The following is a 19,441-nucleotide window of genomic DNA, read 5'->3' as shown; positions in this document are numbered from 1 at the left end:
AGTTAGGAAACTACTGCGAAAGCAAAGAGAGCTTCACTCCAAGTTTAAACGCAGCCAAAACCTCTCAGACAAACAGAAGCTAAACGATGTCAAAGTTAGCGTAAGGAGGGCTATGCGTGAAGCGTTCAGTGAATTCGAAAGTAAAACTCTATGTACCGACTTGACAGAAAATCCTAGGAAGTTCTGGTCTAATTTAAATCAGTAAGTGGCTCGAAACAGCACATCCAGACACTCGGGGATGATGAAAGCATTGAAACAGAGGATGACACGCGTAAAGCTTAAATACTAAACACCTTTTTCCAAAGCTGTTTCACAGAGGAAGACCGCACTGCAGTTCCTTCTCTAAATCCTCACACAAACGAAAATATGGCTGACATCGAAATAAGTGTCCAAGGAATAGAAAAGCTACTGGAATCACTCAACAGAGGAAAGTCCACTGGACCTGAGGGATACCAATTCGATTCTACACAGAGTACGCGAAAGAACTTGCCCCCCTTCTAACAGCCGTGTACCGCAAGTCTCTAGAGGACCGGAAGGTTCCAAATGATTGGAAAAGAGCACAGGTAGTCCCAGTCTTCAAGAAGGGTCGTCGAGCAGATGCGCAAAACTATAGACCTATGTCTCTGATGTCGATCTGTTGTAGAATTTTACAACATGTTTTTTGCTCGAGTATCATGTCATTTTTGGAAACCCAGAATCTACTATGTAGGGATCAACATGGATTCCGGAAACAGCGATCGTGTGAGACCCAACTCGCTTTATTTGTTCATGAGACCCAGAAAATATTAGATACAGGCTCTCAGGTAGATGCTATTTTTCTTGACTTCCGGAAGGCGTTCGATACAGTTCCGCACTGTCGCCTGATAAACAGAGTAAGAGCCTACGGAATATCAGACCAGCTGTGTGGCTGGATTGAAGAGTTTTTAGCAAACAGAACACAGCATGTTGTTATCAATGGAGCGACGTCTACAGACGTTAAAGTAACCTCTGGCGTGCCACAGGGGAGTGTTATGGGACCATTGCTTTTCACAATATATATAAATGACCTAGTAGATAGTGTCGGAAGTTCCATGCAGCTTTTCGCGGATGATGCCGTAGTATACAGAGAAGTTGCAGCATTAGAAAATTGTAGCGAAATGCAGGAAGATCTGCAGCGGATAGGCACTTGGTGCAGGGAGTGGCAACTGACCCTTAACATAGATAAATGTAATGTATTGCGAATACATAGAAAGAAGGATCCTTTATTGTATGATTATATGATAGCGGAACAAACACTGGTAGCAGTTACTTCTGTAAAATATCTGGGAGTATGCGTACTGAACGATTTGAAGTGGAATGATCATATAAAATTAATTGTTGGTAAGGCGGGTACCAGGTTGAGATTCATTGGGAGAGTCCTTAGAAAATGTAGTCCATCAACAAAGGAGGTGGCTTACAAAACACTCGTTCGACCTATACTTGAGAATTGCTCATCACTGTGGGATCCGTACCAGATCGGGTTGACGGAGGAGATAGAGAAGATCCAAAGGAGAGCGGCGTGTTTCGTCACAGGGTTATTTGGTAACCGTGATAGCGTTACGGAGATGTTTAACAAACTCAAGTGGCAGACTCTACAAGAGAGGCGCTCTGCATCGTGGTGTAGCTTGCTCGCCAGGTTTCGAGAGGGTGCGTTTCTGGATGAGGTATCGAATATATTGATTCCCCCTACTTATACCTCCCGAGGAGATCACGAATGTAAAATTAGAGAGATTAGACCGCGCACGGACGCTTTCAGACAGTCGTTCTTCCCACGAACCATACGCGACTGGAACAGGAAAGGGAGGTAATGACAGTGGCACGTAAAGTGCCCTCCGCCACACACCGTTGGGTGGCTTGCGGAGTATAAATGTAGATGTAGAACTCCCGTCAAGTCGCAAGTTATTTTGTACCAGTGTCACTTCACGATGCACGAGACAGTCGCTCTTGTCGTCAACAGGATAATAAACGTTTTGTGGACTTGGATATTAATGGCAAAGTGATACCATTCCAGCTCGATACCGAGGCTGCAGTTTCACTGATCAGTCAAGACACTTACAAACTGCTGGGCACACCTCCGTTGCGTGCCTCAAATGTTAAGTTAAGTACCTATTTAGGTCAGCATATCCCTGTGTTAGGACAGTGCAGCCTTCTTGCAACATACAAGGGACAAACAAAACTTGTGTCATTTTACGTCCTTCGTTCTTCTTCTGCAGTGAACTTGTTTGGTTTCGATTTATTTCAGTTGTTTAACTTGTCTATAGTAAATCAGGTCCTATCAGCGAACCAGACTGTGCCTTCAGCCAGTGTTTGTCGTCCATGTGAAGAATTTGCCGACATTTTTGCACCGGGCCTCGGTTGCGCTAAGAACTATAAAGCACATTTGGAACTGAAAGTAAACGCGCAACCGAAATTTTTCAGGGCGCGCAATGTTCCCCACGCATTGCGTGATGAGGTCACAAAAACATTACACGATTTGGAATCACAAGGTGTCATTGAACGTGTGCAGGCTTCTCTCTCGGCATCACCCTTAGTAATTTTGCCAAAACCTTCAGGAAAATTGAGACTTTGTGTGGACTTCAAGGTAACTTTTCTTTACCCCGCCAGGAAGATCCTTTTGACAAACTGTGCCCGGGTAAATATTTTTCGAAGTTGGACCTAGCAGATGCGTACTTGCAAATACCGGTGGACGAAGAATCCCAGCGCGTTTTGGTGGTTAACACGCATCTTGATTTGTATCGATTCAAACGACTGCCATTCGGGTGTGCATCCGCCCCTGCATTGTTTCAGCAATATCTACAAACTGTTTGTGCGTCGGTCCCTACTGCAGCAAACTATCTGGACGATATTGTGATCTCCGGAAAGACGGAAGAAGAACATTTAGCCAATCTCAGAACATTATTTCAGGTCTTGCGACAAAATGGTCTTCGCTTGCTGAAGGACAGATGCGTGTTTTTTGCTCGTGACTTACCCTATCTGGGACATGTACTCCATGCCCAAGGCATACATCCCAGTCCAGAGTACCTCTGTGCCATACAAGACTTGCTACGCAATGGCCCTTGTCAAAGTCACGGATCGGGGATCCGTTGGTTCGCCGATTTTTTGCTCCTAAGGAGAGACTTTTTGTACGACATGGTGTTTTGCTGTTGCGTTCTGATCATGATCAGTCCAGGCTCGTGGTCCCACGTTCGTTACAGTCCTCTGTCTTACGGCTTCTCCACCAAGGACATTGGGATATAGTGAGAACGAAACAACTTGCTCGTCAGCACTGTACTTGGTTCGGAATCGATGCTGCGATTACGAATATGTGCTCTTCTTGCATGGTGTGTGCCGAACAACAATCAGCACCACTGCAGAAATTCTTTGCATGGCCAAAAGCCACTTCCCCTTGGCAACGCTTACACATCGATTTTGCTGGTCCATTCTGGAATGCTCGATGGTTGGTTGTGGTAGATTCATTCAGTAATTTTCCTTTTGTTGTCCAGATGTCTTCCACGACGTCATCTGCCACCATCCAAGCGTTATCCGCTATCTTTTGCATTGAAGGTCTTCCACAAACTATTGTTTCCGACAATGGCCCACAGTTCATGTCCGCAGAATTTCAGTCATTCTGCAAGGCTAATGGTATTCAACATCTGACGTCCGCGCCGTTTTCGCCTCAGTCAAACGGTGCCGCTGAACGATTGGTCAGGACTTTCAAGTCACCGATGTTGAAGCTGAAAGAGTCGCATTCTCGGGAGAACGCGTTATTGCTCTTTTTGTCCTCGTATCGCTCTCAGCCCTGAGATGGTCGCTCGCCAGCTGAGTTGCTCCACGGTCGCCCTCATCGAACCTTGATGTCTTTGCTACATCCGCCGCATCAGGTTCCTGTGCAGCGGCAGACACCTGCTTTTGCCCCAGGCGATCTTGTCTACTACCGCAAGTATCGAGGTTCACGGCGTTGGCTCTCAGGGCGCATTCTTCGCTGCCTCGGCCGCGCTATGTATCTGGTTTTGGGGGCCTCTGGTGAGGTGCGCCGGCATCTCAATCAGCTGCGCCTCTGTCGTCGCACGGGATCTGCCGCTCCCCGTCTGCTTTCAGCGACGGTGCCGTCCGGTCAGCGCCCCGGGGACCCATCTACTGGCTCGCCTCAACCCCAGTTGTTACCGACGCTGCCTTCCATTTTGCCCCATGGCGACGCGCCGCCGCCGCCGCCGCCGCCGCCGCCTGTTCTCCCGCCGGCGACGCCCGCAGTGGACGCGTCGCTGCAACCGCCGGGCGCCTCCCTCTGTCACGCGCCGCCGATCGCTTCCCGTGACCAGTTGTCCTCCGCCATGGAACTCTTGCCGCTCCGGACCATATGTCGTCTCTGTCCATCAGGTGCCCCAGCCCAATGGAGGTCGACCCTTCGGCCCCTCCTGTCTCTCTACGGGCGCATATACCGCATGTTGGCGTGCACCCTAGAGCAGGTTTTCAGGCGTTTCCTAGCTCCCCTCAGTCCGAATGGCAGGGTGCAGGTGGCACAGCCTCGCCTGTTGTTAGGCTCCCCACCTCGTCGCATACGTCAACATGGGGTCCTCCCCACGGCGGGCGGAAGCCCTATGCCACAACCGTCCGCCGATTTGCGGGGGAGGAATGTGGTGTCACTGCCAGACATCACACTTGCTAGGTGGTAGCCTTTAAATCGGCCGCGGTCCGTTAGTATACGTCGGACCCGCGTGTCGCCACTATCAGTGATTGCAGACCGAGTGCCGCCACACGGCAGGTCTAGAGAGACTTCCTAGCACTCTCCCCAGTTGTACAGCCGACTTTGCTAGCGATGGTTCACTGACAAAATACGCTCTCATTTGCCGACATGATAGTTAACATAGCCTTCAGCTACGTCATTTGCTACGACGTAGCAAGGCGCCATTACCAGTTACTATTGATGCTGTAAAACATGTACCGTCAAGAGCGATGTTCACCATTTATGGATTAAAGTTAAGTATTCCACAGCTACGTCCTTTTTTGCTAGTCTAATTTCCTTGACCTGTTCTAGACCTCACGCCAGCCTGCGTGAGCTAAAACGCGTGCCTTTCGGCTTCCTCTCAAAACCGGTTTGGCTCTCTTGCCAATCCACAACAGGTGTACATCTATAGGTCCTTAACCCTACCACTGATGTCATTGATCAATCTCAAAAGAGTCTGGGTGCATGTTTCTAGCTCCTTAACTTTAAGTTCGAAAGATTGAAGTTTTCCATCTCCATCTATGCACACCTATTCTCTCGGGCTGCGTGCTGAGCGAACTCGTCCGTGCTGTCATGTAAACTAATGTACTCATCGCTTTTCTCATATCTAAATGCAAAGAAACTCTTGGAAGTTCCGCCTGTACCCACCCTCATTCACTTTCCTTGATGTATCAATGAAGAGAAAGTCTTGTGTGTGTGATTCTAATAAACTGCGAATATATTTACAAAATCATTGAATGACATGTCAGTTCCTACATGCTCCTGGTAAATGTATCTTAAATTCAAACTGTCTTGCTTGAAAGCTAAAATGACGTTTGCATTATCCTGCACCAACTGGTTTGTGATTCTGGAATTTGTTTGACTCAAATAAAATACATGAACACCCATATGATGACCAAAACAGACATATCATAGGCTTTTATACTGGGTTTTCACAGCAACATCATCAAATGTCAACATGGTGCTTGGCTTTACTTTTTCTGGTTTTCACAGCAACATCATCAAATATGAACATGGTGCTTGGCTTTACTTTTTGTGGTTGATGGATTTGACTGCTTTGACTGAACGTTACACCATTGACACTCTGCAGTATATTTTGCAGTAACTAGTACTTCGGCTGAAAAATCGTTTTTGAAAATACACATATATGCTCAAACCAGACTTCGTCCCAATGTGTTGGCAATGACGTGAGAAAATTTGTCTTCCCATAGTTGGATGGACCTACAGGTATCGCTTGTTTATTATTGGGAAGGACTATCCCGTCCTTCTTCTTTTTCTTATGGTCTTCTTCTGCATCATCACAGGACCAGTCACTTACAACAAACTCTTGATGTTTCACCCACCCCATCATGATACCGACTACAGCAGGTTTTGGTGTGCAGTGGGCTTTTGCAGCTTGGTGCTGCTGTGGTATTCTAGACACCGCAGTGAAAATACTGGTAGCAGTAACATTATTACAAGAGGTATGAAAACATAAAACACAGTTTGTGGTAATACACATATTTTTATTCAGCAGTCATACACAGGATGCAGTACATCAAAAAAGCACCTGGTTCTTTCTTTATCTTCATACCTGTACAGCATTTAGCAAATAAAGTTTTGCCATATGCATAGAATTCAGTGGTAATTGCCTCAAACTGATTTAGTTTCTCCTTTTTGGCATCATGTTGATGCAATGATCTAAATTGTCTATGTGCACACTATATGTACAGAGGTAGTTCACAATGTCTTTATACACAATTTGAACATAATGCAGCCCATGGTTTGGTCTTTCCAACACCACCTGTATGCCGAGCCATTTGTAGTAGTGGAGTTGTATATAAATGGATAGACCACCCAATCTCACCATGAGTACCATACCACTGTTCAATGATGTAATAGATAGTGTCAGGCCAGCAGAGTAAATGTCCAGGGAAGAACGAGATGGAGAATACTTAGAGTTCATCTGTTGATTGATGTAGAATTCTACATGACACACTTCATCCATAACAACACTGTAATCTGCACCTTAACACTTCTCGGTGCATGTTAAATCTCTAATACAACATGTCAGACTCACTGTCCACTGATGCTTCTATACCAGTATTTAAGTGCTCTCAACCATTAACTGTTAAACTGTAAGTTGAAGTGAAAAGCAGAAAAACACTGTGAGGAATCAGCAGTTTCTCATCCGCCACATCAACACTCTGTCCTTGCAGTAACACCAGAATGTTCTGGGGTGGTGCACATGTTGGAAACCAGTACTGACCTGCACTGTTTGGTATAGGACCCCCAGTACAGTTCTTCTGAAAGTCAGGGCAGATTGAGTGTCTTCATCAATGAGCAGAGTGGGTAATAGTAGTTCATTGCCCTGCTCCAACCCGCTGTTCAGGTCCACTATAGGATCCCATGGTGCAGCTGCCATTGCTGGTCCTGACAGGCATGAGGTCGCTGAAGGACCCAATGAGCTGTCAGTGACTGCTGTTCACCTGGACATGCTGGAGATGACTGAATAAAGAAGAAGAAGAGAAACAAAAATCCCCAATCAAAGACATGGAATTGAACAAAGACATGTACTTACTTTTACGCTTTTCCCATGAGATGGAGATAGATGAGGCTCTTGGCTGCTGTTGATGCTTCATGCTTCTTCCACTGACTCAAGGTACCCTCTGCCACACACTGTCAGGTGGCTTGCGGAGTATGGATGTAGATGTAGATGTAGACTGACTGCAACTGAGAACACATCTATTTTATATCCAGCTGATGTCATGATCACATGACTGTATGTAGCATTCCTGTGTTCCTATTGGCTCCTGCCAATTTTCAGGTGGGCTGAGGGACGACAAAATAGTGTTTTTCCTTCAGGGTGGGGAAGGAGGAGGGGGAGGGAAGGGGTGGGTGGGTTTCTCAGAAGGATGGATTAGCCTCAGAGGGTCGTAAATCAACATCTATGGAGTCATAACCACTTAGCAGGACAATAGGTTAAGGGAAGGGATGACCAATTTCATTAATTAGCAGATCAGTTTCTTATAAAAATGTGCCAGGATCAGCTTTGTTGCACTACTATACCTCTGTGAGGCACTTTATTGTGAATAGCAGAGTAATCACACAGATGTAGATGTAGATGTGGAGGCAGTGATGTGACATGTCACTGCTGTACATCATTTCACACGACTTCAAAGAAATGCTCTTTTTAAGTGACTGTACAGTATCTTTCCAATAGAATTTAGTGCAAGTAAACCAGAAAACTCAGATTACTATGGTTATATGTAATGTAATAAAACGTTGTAAGGAAAGAGGCTTTATTAAAAATGCTTACTGCATTACAAAATTACATTGCATCGTTATACAATACAGTTGATCGTTGAAACAAAATCTGCAGCTTGCTAATGAAACAGACCATAGAAGTGCCTTCCCCTGACAGCACACATCGCGCCCGCATGATCCATTGGCCAAACATGATCCTATGAACTGGCACTCGAGGATATACATAGAAACCAACAAAATATGACTCAGCGCTAGTGTCCAGAGTATTTACTCATGAGCTAGAATTAAAACAAATTGTAACAAAGGATGTTTTATAAAAATATATTACCATGTCACAAAAAATGCAGTACCATTATACGACACATTTAAAACCTAAAATAGGTGTGCAGCTCACCAATTAAACAGAACTAACATTTTTAAAATGGCCAAACTATGTCCACACAGCCCACCCACCACTGGGGAGGACATACACTGGTTCAGTTATATGAAACGAAAAGACCAGAGTGCAAGCATGTCATTCATCGCTGCACAGCAGTATATCTCGTTTCTGTAAATTTTCAACATGTCCTGCATAATAGTATCCATGGCACTCAAAAAAATTTTTACATTTCGTGATGAAGCCTGTATGGCTGATTAATCTGACTGTACCATCTTTATACCCAATGGCAAGAGTTATGTAGTGTACTGGATCCACTCAGATATGAAAATGCTACCATTTATTTGTTGATAATGATTTCTAATTCTGTATTTTAAGTAATGTGGAGACATTTGTAAGATGGAAAGAACTATGCCCCTTACGTGACATCATTAAAGATCACCTAACTCACGTTGAGCGAACAGTAGGGCTGAACAAAAATGACTGACAAGGTACAATGCATCTTCTAGAGGGTATAGTATGGATATATTGGAATAATTAATGTCGGGTGATGGTTTTAAAGTAATTCACACGACATGAAACCTTTGTGGAAACGCGTCGATTTACTGGAGGCTAGTTTATGGAGGTTAGTTTATCCCAACCGTGGCCGGCTGGGGAGTGGCGAAGGGAAGTGACAATAGGCAGCTTAGGGCGGCTCAAGCTCTGAGAAAGTGGTAACGGGGCGCGACCTCCAGCTGCCTTAAGACGAGTGACAGTGAGTGGGTGCATGACCCCATGTTGGTGTACCGGGAAGCAGACAGAGAGCTTGTATGCCTGTTGATAAATGTCCGTCATCCCATTTTCAGTGAAACATGCAAGTAAGCTGTGCAAAGCTACGGTGGAGCGGTCAATAGAGGTCAAAATATGCGTGTTCGTTCTTAGCAACTACACGCTGAATTCACGGTCCACAGAGTCTGAAGTAAATCGGGTGAAGAGTGATAGAATGAAATACGCCGGCCTCTGATGGGAACGTAGGACCAAGGAATTTGAAGTACTCTCCTGGGTGTCAGAATTCCGGAAAATTTGGTGTTTGTGCAGATGCTAACCTTGATGGGTGGCCTGGGAGGAGCTAAATAGCAGAAGTTGAGAGGATTGGAAATTTTGTGGGAATTTGTTCACTTCCCAGAGCAGGCATTGGTCGGTGCTGGGAAGTGACGCATAATTAACGTGACTTGTGCTGCAATTGGCATAAGTGATTTGGCTGGAGGGGAAACCGAGGCGAAGAGCGGACTGTGAGAAGTCTCCGTAGGGGTCTTCCATTCCCAGCTTGCCTAGAGTGTAGACATGGCGTTCTTTACTCAGATTGCCTGAGAAAGAGTGAGCGTCTCTGCAGTTTAGGACTTAGCAAATGGAACGATTGAGCTTGGAGATAGAAATTTTTGGTTCAGCTATGTACCGAGCAAGATAGCTAGGAGTGAATAGACGAGCACAGCCTTGCAGCACCATGAAGTCGGCCAACGTCCATACAATGACGACGCTCCGCCACGCTGTATTCGGTGATATTGCGCCCGCTCCAGCCACTGATTAATTTGTTGGATCATGTCGGCAAACTTTCCACAAGGGTTTCATGAGCCGTGTATTGTAGAATTCTTCTCGCACTTCGCATTATTCCTGGGTCAGTCGATAGGAATTACTTTTGATTTATCGCGCTTTACTCCACACAAACGCAATTTATTACCACTGTCTGTTAGGAGAGTCATGTAATGTGATGATTGAAGGTCATGATTTAAAATAAATCTGTGCTAATCATCTGCATCTGTTTTCAATCAAGTAGTTGAAATCCCAAGTCACTTTCTTAATTAATTTTATGTTCAAAATTTGCATCTGGTGTTCAATAGCTGAGTATAACATCAATGTGCACCCCTTTTTAATTAAAAGGGATCAATTCTGAATCAATTAATGTCAACACTACCACCGCAGTTCAATGAGGAGTCACAGGGCCTTATTACTTTCTTTGCGTTATCCGACATTGCAGCAGTTTTGCACTCTCTGTTGATCTATTAGTTACCTGTGGTGAACACACACCAAAACCAGATGTGACAGGTGGGGTGTTACATATGGCGACCCTGCCAGGATACGATACTGTGGGATTTGCTAGGGAGTAGTCTTGAAATAGGAAATTTTTCCACGTGATCCATTGCTTAGTCATTTTAATTGAAAACGTGTAGCATTAGTTATAATAAGTTACATTGTCTTCTTCATGTGCTGTCCTTTCAAATTGACATTTACAGGTGCTTGTTACTTGTATTTGTGATTTGTTGGAGTACTTATGATGTGCAGTGCCACAATCAGCCTATGCTGAGCACACAGAACACAATCATTGGTACTAGTCTTTTTTGGTGGAATGCTTCATGAACTGTTTGTCAGGTCACTACTCACGCCCAGTGTATCAATTTGTGTCCTGATATATGTTTTGCGTTATCTAATTATTGAGAGTAAGGGGTACCTGGGTTTTGAGTTTCCGTGTAACATAAAAGTGCAAATGATGACGAGGGTAAAAGCCAAGACAACGGCAGAATATAATCAGACTGTCACTCGGGGGAACATGGGTGATAGTAGGGAAAGCTCTACCTATGAGTGTGACGAACGCGAGTTGCAACTTCCTGAAACTGCGTCTCACGACTGGTTTAGTCCGCTGATTAGCAAGGACGTTGATTCAGGCAGTGATACTGGGGGCTTGGGGGACGCAGGGAGTACAGGATTAATCCATAAGTATGGAAGATCCAGCCTAAGAAGCCAGAGTGTGTTGGAACAAAACGGTGTCCGACCATTATCAAACGATTTATTCACAAGTGATCCGACAGGGGCGCGGAGACGGTACTTGTCTAGATATCCAAGGGTTTCTCAGAACAGAGGAGAAGAGTCGCATTTTCAACCACAAAAGAACGAGGATCAAAATGCGGCTACTCTCAAAAACATTACGGACCTGTTGCAACAGATGCAAATGGTGAACTTCAGAACAGAGCGCCAACCTTAATGCCGAAATTAAAAAGGCGAATTCGGAGCTGAACTATAGGCTCACAGAAGTTTATAGGGAAGTAAAAGAGGAGGTAAAGAATCTCGGCGTCAAAATAGAGAAAGAGATTGCCATCATCAAACGAACGGCAATTGAAGCCAAATTAATCGCGAAAGGTGCAAGGAAAATAGCGATGAAAACTCGGGACTCCACACAAAGCACGGAAAAAGTAGGAAAGGTCATGTTATCAAGGCTACAAAGCCGGATAAAACGTGTCGAAGAAAAGCAACAAGAGCAACCGGACATAGGGCCTAACGAGATGTTGAAAGAGGAGGTGGCTATATTGAAAAGAAATTTAGAGGACGAGGTAAAACGACTCATTACAGAGACATCAGGAAAGGAGAAGGGTGTAATTACTGCGTCGACTGAACCGTCACATGCCGGAACACAGATAACCGCTTCACGGTGTGACAAAGTTGACACTAAAGCAACGAGAGCCATGCCTTAATTCACAGCTCTGAGGCAACGACCGAGGTAAACACAGACAGCGCGCAGCAATCCAGTGAGCACAATTGCTGTCAGCTGATTAGATGTACCGAACAAAAATGGTTCAAATGGTTCTGAGCACTATGGGACTTAATATCTGTGGTCATCAGTCCCCTAGAACTTAGAACTACTTAAACATAACTAACCTAAGGACATCACACACATCCATGCCCAAGGCAGGATTCGAACCTGTGACCGTAGCAGTCGCGCGGTGTACCGAACAACTGTCGAACATACAGAGGGGGAGAGATGACGATAGCCTGTCGGAACGAATTAGTCCACGTCCCGAAGTTCATACGAATCGTAAGAACGGGCGAAATGATAACTGGGATGATGACCGGTTTGACTACAAGCATTTTGTATCAGTCAGAAAGTCCCATCACTACAAGGACGAAGGTAATAGCTTGCATCCAAAAACTTTTATGGGACAATTCGAGTTATCTTTGCCCCCACACTGACCATTGATGTACCAGCTGGATTTTGTGTGCTTCCATATGGAGGGGGCGACCGCTGAGTACATGAGAAATGTAGCGAAGACGAGCGTCTCGTTCGAAGAATTCAAGAATGCCTTCTTGGGCAAGTATTGGTCTAAAGAAACCCAAGAAAGGATCAAACAAGAAATTATGATGTCCAGAGATATGGAAGGAGCAGGGTACCGGAGTCCGGTTAAATTTTTTGAAAATATGACGAAAAGGAACCAGTACCTAGACAACCCATTTAGCGGTGCGGAAATCATCAGATTATGCTACATGAAACTTCCCATCTCGTATCAACAATCACTTGCCGGTCGTTGTGGTAGCGATACTGAAGTATTTAAGGGCATTTTGCGCGAACTGGAATTCGCATTTCAAGAGGAACAGGCGCGGGAGATCGCCGACAGCGTGAACAAAATAACAACCGTCGCAATAATGGACCCCAGTGGGATAGTAGGCCAGTACCGAACTACAACGGCCACAATCAAGAGTAATGGCAACTCGAAAAGAAGGTACAAGGAAGAAGAGCGACACTCTTCGGTGCAACATAATAAATTACAAAGGACTTGGGGCGGTAATCAGCAATCGGGAACGAACAGGAATAATGGTTACCAAAATAACAACCAGGAAGAGGTCGAAGTCCGCCCTCCGAAGCCTGGTCCATCCCACCTTAACGGGCAGGATTACCAATGACTAGACCAGAGCGCGGACGTAGTAAATATAGGCTTAGAATAAGGATTTTTGCTAAAGTGTCTTGTTTGTTTGTGTATGTACTGATCTTAGTGGTAGAATGTCTCGTTTATATGTACCGATATTTTGTGTTTTTATTATTAATGATATCTCGCCTCTCGATGTTGTGAAAGTAAAGTGCACTAGAGTATTTTGTAAAAACACATGATTAAAGAATGGAAAACAAGTATTTCTGGGCGTCCCCCTAGAAAAAGATAGATTAGGAACTCTGTAAATTACAGGATAGTTCCCCATAATTGTATCTCCGTCACTGGAGAACGTATTTAAGGTGGCCAGTCCCGTAAGTCGTTACGAGGACGCACCGACGCATCTCGTATGCCCCTGAATACGTAAGAGGTGGACAGCTATGCGCAGTTGCGTGAATTAGCGCACCCAGTGTATGTTAAAATGAACCGGATATAATCATCTACAGAGCGAACAGCAGCATTGATATGCCAGAAATACGTGTTGATACGAAGATAGTGTAACAACTGCGAGCGTGAGCAGTGAGCTATATTTGTGTTGTGCCATTGTGACATTGCTAAACCGAAACATGTTCACACGCCGTATAAAACCATTCGTCACAAAAGGAGAAAACGGGAAGAAAATAGAGCAGAGAAGAAGTGTCACAATAGAACACGATCAAGGACGCTATCCAAACTTCCAGCAAAAATCTAAGTTTGTTGTGTTTTATACATGTTCGCAGGCACAATAAGAGGGACGTCTGCCACTCAAGGGATTCAGAAGAAAAAACAAGATTAGAGATAAAAAGTAGTAAATAGTAGATATGTAGTCGGGTCGGCCAACACCGTGTTAGTCGTAGGAATTGGTAGTTAGAAATGGTGATGGGATCCCGTCCATACAATCTTGATTCCCTATCCCTTGATTCTGTGTGTGTGTGAACGACTGTGAAGGGAGTTGTCTTGTACACTTTTATGTTTATGTATAAAAAAGTTCTGTTAAATTTTTATTTTAATTGATCCTGAAGTAGATTTACAAACAAGTAAAATTATTCCTTCTGTAATGAAACAAGTTCATTGTATTAAAAAAAAAATGGTACTGATGGGTAAACATGAGCACTTTCCATGTACTAAAATTAGTTGTCTTAGTGTGTTAAGGTGGCGTAACTGAGCAAGAGGGAGTTGAAGCTACGACACCTGGCACACCACACACGAGCTGACAAGGAACGAGGACGACAGCAATGAGAGGAGCACAGAGCTGACGATGGTGATGGCATGCAGACCACGCCCTGAATCGACGGGGACGGTGGTCAACTCAGCAGCCAAGGAGAGGTGACATCCAGCACCTCTGTGTACGACAAAGAGGTCGGTCCTGGTCTCTGTACACGGTACGGATCGGGGGCAGCAATGAAGAGGTCCAAGAAGGATTCTATATTTGTTGCTCGCCACATCAGGTGGAGCGACAGCCCAGATGGCCTTTTGTGCCTAATGACACCAACTTTGAAGGCCTGAGCAACTTTGAAGGCCAGATGACCTTTTGTGCCTAATGACACCAACTTTGAAGGCTCTCGTCTGATCACGGTCCCTCCCTTGCCCTAAAGCGTCTATAGAAGGACTGAGCTGCGAGAGGTCACCGATCATTGATGCACCGATGGGATCTTGGGCCTGTCGGTCAAGATGTCGACAACGAGCTCTTAGGTGAGAGCCATCCTGCCTCAAGAAGATGCGGGTGCCTGTGGCGCCATTTCGATAATCGACGTTACTCTCTTCTCAGCCGGTAGTCATCCCTCAACTTGCTAGTCAGACTAATGTCACTTCCGTTCCTGCAAGATACTTGTGCCGTCTGTGTGAGTGTGTCAGTGAGGATTCAAATGAATAACATGCGCCTCAACGAACTTAAAGTACTCATTTGTTCAGTTTATGAATTATGTTATAAGAAGGTTATGATTTTACAAATGTGCCATTTGTTAAAACGACATATATTTGTCATGGCACATTTCTTTGTGTTAGAATAAGATTTCATACTTATACCTTGTTACAAATACACAACAGTGGTTGCTCAATCGCAATGATTCTTGTCATAAAGATGACACTTACATCATGCACAATATAAACGTCCAGAGACAGTGACACACAAAAAAAACCTTTATTTATAAAATGTCAAACGGGCGTTCACATATAATTGAATGAAAGCAACCACTACCAACTTCACAAAATGTTACACGAATATTGTTCATGTATGTTTCTAGTAATTTAAGTCGAGTAGGGATGGATAATTGAGAGTGAATGGACCTTAAGTTATAATTGCGTGTCTTGCCATTCAAATGACAAGCACAGAGGTGCTTAAACATATGTATTTGCCCTTTGCGACATGTGTCCTTGTAATGTAATTGTAGTTTTCTTTTGAGTACTCTGCCATCTTACACATTATACATCAAGCTACCCTTGTATGTAATTATTTACTTCTGAAGTTGGTCATAATCACCGAAATTAATTACCTGGTTGATAAAAAATTTTATAATCCATGGCTGATTGTAAACTTAATGCTACAATTCCGGCTCCAAATAGATCACAGTACTTAGGTACTGTTTTCTTTCACCATTTTTAGCAGACTGCATTTAGTATGTGGAATGGGTAGTCTGGGCCCATAAACTGTTCTTTTTTAGTAAACTGGACAGCTTATTTAGGTGCTGGTCAACAGCATGTACGAATTTCACAAAACATATTACACTGTGCTGCCTGTGATAATGATATTTATTTTTCTATCACTTTTGGTCTTAAATCATCTTTAATGGCAGAAAACGTGTCGCAGATTTAACAGATGTCTTACATGCTTTGACATATGTTACTTCTGAAAACCATAGTTGCCAATATAAATGGAAAATCGTAGCGAGATTACAGAAAAACTAGAAGCGCCACACACGGGCCAACGCCCATATGACATCACAGCCTGCTACTGCACGTACTTCGCAGTACTACATCTACATCTACATTTATACTCCGCAAGCCACCCAACGGTGTGCGGCGGAGGGCACTTTACGTGCCACTGTCATTACCTCCCTTTTCTGTTCCAGTCGCGTATGGTCCGCGCGCGCTCGAATCTCTCTAATTTTACATTCGTGATCTCCTCGGGAGGTATAAGTAGGGGGAAGCAATATATTCGATACCTCATCCAGAAACACACCCTCTCGAAACCTGGCGAGCAAGCTACACCACGATGCAGAGCGCCTCTCTTGCAGAGTCTGCCACTTGAGTTTGCTAAACATCTCCGTAACGCTATCACGGTTACCAAATAACCCTGTAACGAAACGCGCCGCTCTTCTTTGCATCTTCTCTATCTCCTCCGTCAACCCGATCTGGTACGGATCCCACACTGATGATCAATACTCAAGTACAGGTCGAACGAGTGTTTTGTAAGCCACCTCCTTTGTTGATGGACTACATTTTCTAAGGACTCTCCCAATGAATCTCAACCTTGTACCCGCCTTACCAACAATTAATTTTATATGATCATTCCACTTCAAATCGTTCAGTACGCATACTCCCAGATATTTTACAGAAGTAACTGCTACCAGTGTTTGTTCCGCTATCATATAATCATACAATAAAGGATACTTCTTTCTATGTATCCGCAATACATTACATTTGTCTATGTTAAGGGTCAGTTGCCACTCCCTGCACCAAGTGCCTATCTGCTGCAGATCTTCCTGCATTTCGCTACAATTTTCTAATGCTGCAACTTCTCTGTATACTACAGCATCATCCGCGAAAAGCTGCATGGAACTTCCGACACTATCTACTAGGTCATTTATATATATTGTGAAAAGCAATGGTCCCATAACACTCCCCTGCGGCACGCCAGAGGTTACTTTAACGTCTGTAGACATCTCTCCATTGATAACAACATGCTTTGTTCTGTTTGCTGAAAACTCTTCAATCCAGCCACACAGCTGGTCTGATATTCCGTAGGCTCTTACTTTGTTTATCAGGCGACAGTGCGGAACTGTATCGAACGCCTTCCGGAAATCAAGGAAAATAGCATCTATCTGGGAGCCTGTATCAATATTTTCTGGGTCTCATGAACAAATAAAGCGAGTTGGGTCTCACACGATCGCTGTTTCCGGAATCCATGTTGATTCCTACAGAGTAGATTCTGAGTTTCCAAAAACGTCATGATACGCGAGCAAAAAACATGTTCTAAAATTATATAACAGATCGACGTCAGAGATATAGGTCTATGGTTTTGCGCATCTGCTCGACGACCCTTCTTGAAGACTGGGACTACCTGTGCTCTTTTCCAATCATTTGGAACCTTCCGTTCCTCTAGAGACTTGCGGTACACGGCTGTTAGAAGGGGGGGCAAGTTCTGTCGCGTACTCTGTGTAGAATCGAATTGGTATCCCTCAGGTCCAGTGGACTTTCCTCTGTCGAGTGATTCCAGTAGCTTTTCTATTCCTTGGACACTTATTTCGATGTCAGCCATTTTTTCGTTTGTGCGAGGATTTAGAGAAGGAACTGCAGTGCGGTCTTCCTCTGTGAAACAGCTTTGGAAAAAGGTGTTTAGTATTTCAGCTTTACGCGTGTCATCCTCTGTTTCAATGCCATCACCATCCCGGAGTGCCTGGATATGGTGTTTCGAGCCACTTACTGATTTAACGTAAGACCAGAACTTCTTAGGATTTTCTGTCAAGTCGGCACATAGAATTTTACTTTTGAATTCACTGAACGCTTCACGCATAGCCCTCCTTACGCTAACTTTGACATCGATTAGCTTCTGTTTGCCTGAGAGGTTTTGGCTGCTTTTAAACTTGGAGTGAAGCTCTCTTTGCTTTCGCAGTAGTTTCCTAACTTTGTTGTTGAACCACGGTGGGTTTTTCCCGTCTCTCACAGTTTTTCTCGGCACGTACCTGTCTAAAACGTATTTTACGATTGCCTTGAACTTTTTCCATATACACTCAACATTGTCAGTGTCGGAACAGAAATTTCCGTTTTGATCTGTTAGGTAGTCTGAAATCTGCCGTCTATTACTCTTGCTAAACAGATACACCTTCCTCCCTTTTTTTATATTCCTATTAACTTCCATATTCAGGGATGCTGCAACAGCATTATGATGACTAATTCCCTGTTCTTCACTTACAGAGCCGAAAAGTTCTGGTCTGTTTGTTATCAGTAGGTCCAAGATGTTATCTCCACGATTCGGTTCTCTGTTTAATTGCTCGAGGTAATTTTCGGATAGTGCACTCAGTATAATGTCACTTGATGCTCTGTCCCTACCACGCGTCGTAAACATCTGAGTGTCCCAGTCTATATCTGGTAAATTGAAATCTCCACCTAAGACTATAACATGTTGAGAAAATTTGTGTGAAATGTATTCCAAATTTTCTCTCAGTTGTTCTGCCACTAATGCTGCTGAGTCGGGAGGTAGGTAAAAGTAGCCAATTATTAACCTAGCTCGGTTGTTGAGTGTAGCCTCCACCCATAATAATTCACAGGAACTATCCACTTCTACTTCACTACAGGATAAACTACTAATAACAGCGACAAACACGCCACCACCGGTTGCATGCTATCTATCCTTTCTACACACCGTCTGTGCCTTTGTAAAAATTTCGGCAGAATTTATCTCTGGCTTCAGCCAGCTTTCTGTACCTATACCGATTTCAGCTTCGGTGCTTTCTATCAGCGCTTGAAGTTCCGGTACTTTACCAATGCAGCTTCGACAGTTTACAATTACAATAACGACTGCTGCTTGGTCCCTGCATGTCCTGACTTTGCCCCACACCCTTTGAGGCTGTTGCCCTTTCTGTACTTTCCCGAGGCCATCTAACCTAAAAATCCGGCCAGTCCACGCCACACAACCCCTGCTACCCGTGTAGCCGCTAGCTGCGTGTAGTGGACTCCTGACCTATCCAGCGGAACCCGAAACCCCATCACCCTATGGCGCAAGTCGAGGAATCTGCAGCCCACATGGTCGCACAACCGTCTCAGCCTCCGATTCAGACCCTCCACTCGGCTCTGTACCAAAGGTCCGCAGTCAGTCCTGTCGACGATGCTGCAGATGGTGAGGTCTGCTTTCATCCCGCTAGCGAGATTGGCAGTCTCCACCAAATCAGATAGCCGCCAGAAGCCAGAGAGGATTTCCTCCGATCCATAGCGACACACATCATTGGTGCCGACATGAGCGACCACCTGCAGATGGGTGCACCCTGTACCCTTCATGGCATATGGAAGGACCCTTTCCAAATCTGGAATGACTCACCCCGGTATGCACATGGAGTGCACATTGGTTTTCTTCCCCTCTCTTGCTGCCATATCCCTAAGGGGCCCCATCACATGCCTGACGTTGGAGCTCCCAACTACCAGTAAGCCCACCCTCTGCGACCGCCTGGATCTTGC

The sequence above is a fragment of the Schistocerca americana genome, chromosome 4, assembly GCF_021461395.2.
Source record: "Schistocerca americana isolate TAMUIC-IGC-003095 chromosome 4, iqSchAmer2.1, whole genome shotgun sequence".
Taxonomy (NCBI): Eukaryota; Metazoa; Arthropoda; class Insecta; order Orthoptera; family Acrididae; genus Schistocerca; species Schistocerca americana.
This window is presented reverse-complemented; position numbering follows the sequence as displayed.